At 46.6% G+C, this 7,552-nt stretch overlaps 1 long non-coding RNA gene across 1 annotated transcript; it reads left to right on the plus strand.

Moving 5' to 3' along the window:
• The first annotated feature begins 720 nt into the window (after window positions 1–720).
• On the plus strand, window positions 721–2,955 carry LOC123486211. The gene is made up of 3 exons (XR_006659286.1): window positions 721–1,088; window positions 2,262–2,546; window positions 2,800–2,955. It is a non-coding gene; the product is annotated as an uncharacterized LOC123486211 (long non-coding RNA).
• The last annotated feature ends 4,597 nt before the right edge of the window (window positions 2,956–7,552 follow it).

Genomic DNA, 7,552 nt, shown 5'->3' on the forward strand with positions numbered 1-7,552 from the left:
AACCTCCTCCCTGATGCAAAGATTGTGACCACATGCAGACCAGATCAATCTGAAGACTTCCTGACAGACTGGCCCGCAGACTGGTTCAGAGTGGAGGTGAAAGGGTTCAGTGATGAATCCATCAGGGCTTACTTAACAGAGATGCTGAGTGCTGATCCTGACTCCTTGAGCAGTGTGTTAAACAACCTAGAGTTGTTCAGTCTGTGCCATGTCCCAATGTATGCACTGATGGTGGTTGGTTGCATTTATTTCCCTACCTCAAAGGCTTCTAAACAGACATGCACTATAACTGAAATGTACAGCAACATCCTCCGTCACTGCATCCAAAAACACAGTGGCAAACGACTTAAGGATACCGACAATTATCTCAAAGAAAACCGAGAGAAAATATTGTCTTTGGCAGAAATTGCTTTTGATGCAACAAATGAAAAAAACATGAACTTGACAACACTGAGTTGTGAAGAAAGCAGTGTCCATTTTGCGTTCTTGGGAGCACTTATGGTTAAGGTTGCACCCACAGTGTTAGACACTTACTGTGCATTTCTCCACTACACAATGCAGGAGTTCTTTGGTGCCCTTTGGCTCTTACAGAATCCAGATCAAATCAGAGAGGTTCTAGAGAAGTGCCAGACTGAAGAATGGAAACACACAAAACACTTGATTCCCTTCCTGTGTGGGCTTCTGAATGAGCGGAATATTAGATTAGTAAACGGTCTAGTTCCGGATCAACAGATCAAGAAGACGTCAGATTGGTTCTTCAAGGAAGTGGTGAACACATTTCTTCCATCTCAAACAAACCAAGATCATGCAGAAGGTGGTGCTCCTGAGTTTGAGATAGATATTCTGTTTTTGTGTCAGTGCTTGTATGAACATCAGTCTACTGAGGCCTGTCTCCTTCTCCTGGACAAACTGGACTATCATCTAGACCTGAGTGGAGAACATCTTGATCCTCACCAGTGCTGTGCAGTGTCTTATGTGACCAGTCAGTCTGCAGAGAGAAAGGTTGGCTTGGACCTGAACGACTGCATTGTGTCAGACCAAGGAGTAAGGCTGATACTGGGCTCTCTGAAGAATGTCAGACATCTTGGGTAAGTTTATTATCTGTGTACAAACTAACCTAATTAAAGAAAGATTGGTAATCACCTAACCATTCATGCAACTCCTTTAATTCCTTGTTTGTCACAGCTGTATCATGGCTGAATGTCTACCATTTGAGATCAGGTTGCATCTCTCTGTAAATTAAAAAACGTTCTCAAGACTTTTGTCCTACTGATTTAACTCACCCCCAAATCCCTGCAAATAAGTTATCTTGAATGGAACACTCATTGGTATTTCAGCCATGTACTGAGTTAGTTATAAAGATGACAAAACATTGGGTTCATGCTACTTCAAAACAATGTATGTTATGTGAATTATTTAACAAACTATTTTAGTGTCTCTGTGCGTCTCCCAAAAGGTTGTAAGTCTTTTGGGATTTAAGTAACGGCCAGAGTCCCGGTCTGCATAGTCAGAGATATTTATTCATTGAGAATTCTGCCATCACAATTTCAGAGTCCATCTTTTATACTCATACGTCATACAAAAATAAATCCCTTCCCTCTGTAGGCGGGCTGTAGTTTTCCACTCTAAAACTGCTCTACTGACCTTCAGTTCACACACATATACACACACGCATACACACATACATACACACACACACACACACACATATCCTACTCCCTGCATTACTCAGTTATTGCCGTTCTCACAATATTCTGCACCATGTTTTCATAACAGTTTCTCCCCTCCCTAAATTGGGAGGCCTCTTTATCTTAGTTTCTCAGTTGTCTTTGTTGTCTGGCCTGACTCTTACTCACATTGCTAAATAGTGGCTCAATGCCATAGCCTTTACTGGTCCTACACTCACACATTTCTAACACATTATACACAGTTTCAGGGTGTAATTATTAGTCATTAATAATTAATCTATCAATGTAAGATTTGAATTACAGATCTAATCTGTTTTCTGATGATACATCTGACCCTTCAATGAATGTCAGACATCTTGGGTAATATTTGTGTTATATATTTGTGTTATTTAATTCACCAGTTTATTTCCAATTATCCAGTCAAAGAAAGAGAAATTGGGGTGAAGCAACTGATCTTTATAAAAATATATATTATATTCTCTTCCATTCAGATACTTAGTTATAAACACTTCTGTGTCATGCTACTTTGAAATAATCTGTATAATTTAATTTATAATCTAATCTCTTTTAAAGGCCCTCCTCTGGTGATTCATCTGACCCCTCAATGCTGTGTCAACTCTGGACAACTTTGCTGAGCAGTGTGGCAGAGATGGACTTCACCAGCTTACTTGGTCTCTGTGGAAATGAGTTGCACCTTCCAGTCCAGGGTGAAAGACGAGTGTTTGAGAGAGCAGAAGAAGTGATGAAGCAGAGTCTAGAGAGGGTTCATCTCTGTCTACACTGGGGTCAGAGAACTCTTCTCAGTGAAGCTCTCAGCAAAACCATTTTAGACTGTTTATCACATATCAACAAACTCAGGTGAGTGTTTCCACAGCCAATATATATTTACACAATGTCTTTGTGACTATTCATTTATTTAAGTCAGTTGAGAACATATTGTTCTTATTTCCAATGACAACCTATCAAAAGGCTAAGACAGACAAACAAGACATTGCAACAACACAACAAGATAGACATGATGACAACAGTATTCAGTCTGTAAAAGAGGCAGCAGTCACATTCTCCCTGCTTCTATCTGAACATAGACATTCTTATGTTTTATGGGTCACAGGTTTACCCCACTAGAACATCAGAGAGGATCCCCTGAAAGACTGGAGACAGAAGAGAAAGCAGTCCTACTAGATTTGTGTTTACAAGCAGCACTAGATCACAGAGAAACTTTCCAGAGAGCTGTGAACACACTGCTGTCACTGTTCTCTGTGTATCAAACTGAGAGTGATTTCCTGCTGGATCTGTACTCACATGTGAAGGACTATGAGACTCAAACAGGCAGGAGTGTCCTTCCAGCATTACAGCCAGTTTACCAGTCAGCTCCTGCAGTCTGGTCCATAGACCTCTCAAAGAGAAAGGCCTCCCTCCTCCTAGAAGTGCTGAAACTCCAACCATGGATGAAACCAGTAGAGCTGAAGGGCTGGTCAGATGAAGAGAGTGAAGTGAGGAGTTTCCTTCAGTGTCTGCCCTACATCTTACAGCTGAGGTGAGTTGGATCCGTACAGTTCAGAGATTGTAGTTGTCTGTCCCTATATTTCCCTTTAGAGAGGATGCGTTTAGCTTTCTGCAGTAACTTAATAAACTAAACAGACACATACCGTTTGGAAAATATGCAATCTTTGTAGTCAGGATTTTATGGAACAATTTAAGTGGATGATGAGTTTAGAAAGAGAGTCATTGTATTTTACCCACCATAATGTGACCATCAGAAATGCATATCATATCTTTCACATATTCATCTATTTGTTGTTTAACAGTTTTTGCAGTTTTCCTCCACCACAGGATCAGAGAAGATCCCCTGAAGAGAGGACAAAGAGAGAGAAGATATTCCTACTGAATCTGTGTCTTCAAGCAGCTCTCCATGAGAGAGGAACCATACAAACAACTGTAGAGAAACTGTTGTCACTGTCTAAAGTATATCACTATCAGAAATGTGATTTCCTGCTGGGTCTGTACTCACATGTGAAGGACTATGAGACTCAAACAGGCAGGAGTGTCCTTCCAGCATTACAGCCAGTTTACCAGTCAGCTCCTGCAGTCTGGTTCATAGACCTCTCAGAGAGAAAGGCCTCCCTCCTCCTAGAAGTGCTGAAACTCCAACCAGAGAAGAAACCAGTAGAGCTGAAGGGCTGGTCAGATGAAGAGAGTGAAGTGAGGAGTTTCCTTCAGTGTCTGCCCTACATCTCATAGCTGAGGTGAGTCTGAACATGGGTGGTGGTTAGTGATTATGTGATGCTAGTGATTATTAGCTTGTAGAAACATAGTAATATAAAACTTCAAGTGTTGGTGAATCTGGTTGTCACACCCTGGCTCGGGGACTCTATATGTTGAGCCAGGGTGTGTGCATTCTATGTGTTCGTTTTCTATGTTGGGTATTCTAGTTGTTCTGTTTCTATGTTTGCCTGTATGACTCCCAATCAGAGGCAACGAGTGTCAGCTGTCGGCTGGTTGTCTCTGATTGGGAGCCATATTTAATCTGTATGTTTTCCTTTGGGTGTTGTGGGTTTTTGTTCCGTTTCGGTATGTTTAACCGTTGGACTTCACGAGTCGTGTTTTGTTTTGTTCGTTACTTTAATTAAAATAAAGTCATGTTTGTATCTACACGCTGCGCCTTGGTCCGCTTCCTGTAACGACGATCGTGACAGAAAAACCCACCGTAAAGGACCAAGCAGCGTGTCCAGGAGCAGGCAGACTGGACATGGGAGGAAGCGCCAGGAAAGGAGATAGAGAGGCTGGCGATGGCCCAGGTGGGCAAAGTGTGGTCCTGTGAGGACATGCTCGGGGGCAAGGGACCTTGGGGTAGGATCAAGGCCCTGGCGAGAGAGGAGCAGCGGCGTCAGCAGTGCCATCGTCGGACGGACGAGAGGCACCCCCCAATAATTTTTTTTGGGGGGCACACGGCATGGGGCGACTGGGCAGCAGGAGGCTGCCACAGGGCGTATTGGGCGATTTGGAGAGGAGGCCACCGGGTTTGGGGGCCAGAAGGCAGGTTCGCGGAGCCTGGATGGAGAGCGGAACCAACTTCCCGTGCTCAGGCATGGCAGCATGGGACGGGGCAGGTTCCGCGGTATGCGGAGCGGCGTACTGTGCCACGAGTGGTCCGGCATAGTCCTGTACGTTCTGTGCGAGCACCCTGCACGTGTCGTGCGAAGGTGGGTATGCAGCCAGGACGGAGTGTGCCGGCTCAACGCTCGTGGTCTCCAATGCCTCTCCGCGGTCCCGGATTTCCTGCTCCAGTGTCACGTGCTGTTATGCCAGTACGGGTACACAGCCCTGTACGTCCTGTGCGGATGCCACACACAGTGCGTGTGAGGGTAGGCATTCAGCCAGGACGGGTGGTGGCCGCTCTTCACTCCAGGTCTCCTATCCGTCTCCACAGCCCGGTGAGGCCCGGCCTGTCCCTGCTCCACGCACCAAACCTACGGTGTGCGTCGCCAGCCCTGCCCGGCCTGTTCCTGCTCCTCGCACTAAGCCTACGGTGTGCGTCGCCAGCCCAGCCCGGCCTGTTCCTGCTCCACGCACCAAGCCTGCGGGGTGCGTCGCCAGCCCTGTCCGGCCTGTTCCTGCTCCTCGCACTAAGCCTATGGTGTGCGTCGCCAGCACCGCCCGGCCTGTTCCTGCTCCACGCACCAAGCCTATGGGGTGCGTCGCCAGCCCAGCCCGGCCTGTTCCTGCTCCACGCACCAAACCTACGGTGTGCGTCGCCAGCCCGGCCCGGTCTGTTCCTGCCACTCGCACTAAGCCAGGGGTGCGAGTCGCCAGCCTGGTCCAGCCTGTTCCTGCCACTCGCACCAAGCCAGGGTGCGAGTCGTCAGCCTGGTTCAGCCCGTTCCTGCTACTCGCACCAAGCCAGGGGTGCGAGTCGTCAGCCTGGTTCAGCCCGTTCCTGCTACTCGCACCAAGTCCGGGGTGCGAGTCGTCAGCCTGGTCCAGCCCGTTCCTGCTACTCGCACTCAAGCCAGGGGGTGCGAGTCAGTCAGCCTGGTTCAGCCCGTTCCTGCTACTCGCACCAAGCCCGGGTGCGAGTGCGTCAGCCTGGTAAGACCGGTCAGCTGCTCCACAACGGAGCGTAAGCAATCCGCTCCGTCAACGACCAGTCCAGATCCAGCCAGCGGGGTCAGACCGGACCAGGGGCGCTACGGGGGTATTATGGAGGGGTGGTGGTCAAGGCCGGAGCCGGAGCCGCCTCCGAGGAGGAATGCCCACCCAGCCCTCCCTGTTTGGGGTGTTTAGACGCGGTCGCAGTCCGCGCCTTTAGGGGGTACTGTCACACCCTGGCTCGGGGACTCTATATGTTGAGCCAGGGTGTGTGCATTCTATGTGTTCGTTTTCTATGTTGGGTATTCTAGTTGTTCTGTTTCTATGTTTGCCTGTATGACTCCCAATCAGAGGCAACGAGTGTCAGCTGTCGGCTGGTTGTCTCTGATTGGGAGCCATATTTAATCTGTATGTTTTCCTTTGGGTGTTGTGGGTTTTTGTTCCGTTTCGGTATGTTTAACCGTTGGACTTCACGAGTCGTGTTTTGTTTTGTTCATTACTTTAATTAAAATAAAGTCATGTTTGTATCACACGCTGCGCCTTGGTCCGCTTCCTGTAACGACGATCGTTACACTGGTAACATTTATACTCAGATTTCCTGACATAACAAATGTTGCATTACTAAATGTCACACATACATCATGTGAATGTCTCTAAAAGTAAATACTTTTACATATAACCAAAGCACATTATGTAAATGTATAACTACTTCATATATCTTTAGCTATGACTGGTTTCATGTGTTCATCCATGTCTGAATCAGCTGTTACTGTCCTTGTTGCAGTTTCTGTCCGTTTAGGTCTGATCCCTTAAAGGGGATCAAGTTCCTGGTGGATCTCCTGTCTCAAGCAGCAGAGTGGGAGGAGCAGACAGGAGAGAAGACACTGAAGCTGGTATCATCAGTGTGGACTTACAGCACCTTTCCTTTTCCCTATGGAGACAATTCTAAACAGAGTGATTTCCTGCTGGATCTGTACTCGTATGTGAAGGACTATGAGACTCAAACAGGCAGGAGTGTCCTTCCAGCATTACAGCCAGTTTACCAGTCAGCTCCTGCAGTCTGGTCCGTAGACCTCTCAGAGAGAAAGGCCTCCCTCCTCCTAGAAGTGCTGAAACTCCAACCAGAGAAGAAAACAGTAGAGCTGAAGGACTGGTCAGATGAAGAGAGTGAAGTGAGGAGTTTCCTTCAGTGTCTGCCCTACATCTCACAGCTGAGGTGAGTTGGATCATGTACAGTTCTGAGATTGTAGTTGTCTGTCCCTGTATTTCCCTTTAGAGAGGATGCGTTTAGCTTTCTACAGTAACTTAATAAACTAAATATACACATACTGTTTAAAAAGATGCAATCTTACTTCGTGGTCAGGATGTTAAGGAACAGTTGAATGGATGATGAGTTTAGAAAGATAGTCATTTTATTTTAACTGCCATTATGTGACCAGAAATGCATAACATATCTTTCACATATTCATCTATTCTGTTGTTTAACTGTTCTTGCAGTTTTCCTCCACCACAGGATCAGCCTAGAAGACTCCCTGAGCAGAGAGGACAAAGAGAGAGAAGATATTCCCTACTGAATCTGTGTCTTCAAGCAGCTCTCCATGAGAGAGGAACCATACAAACAACTGTAGAGAAAGTGTTTTCACTGTCTAAAGTATATCACAATCAGAAAGTGATTTCCTGCTGGATCTGTACGCACATGTGAAGGACTATGAGACTCAAACAGGCAGGAGTGTCCTTCCAGCATTACAGCCAGTTTACCAGTCAGCCAGTCCTGC

Source organism: Coregonus clupeaformis, unplaced genomic scaffold (genome assembly GCF_020615455.1).
Source record: "Coregonus clupeaformis isolate EN_2021a unplaced genomic scaffold, ASM2061545v1 scaf1068, whole genome shotgun sequence".
In the NCBI taxonomy this organism is placed as follows: Eukaryota; Metazoa; Chordata; class Actinopteri; order Salmoniformes; family Salmonidae; genus Coregonus; species Coregonus clupeaformis.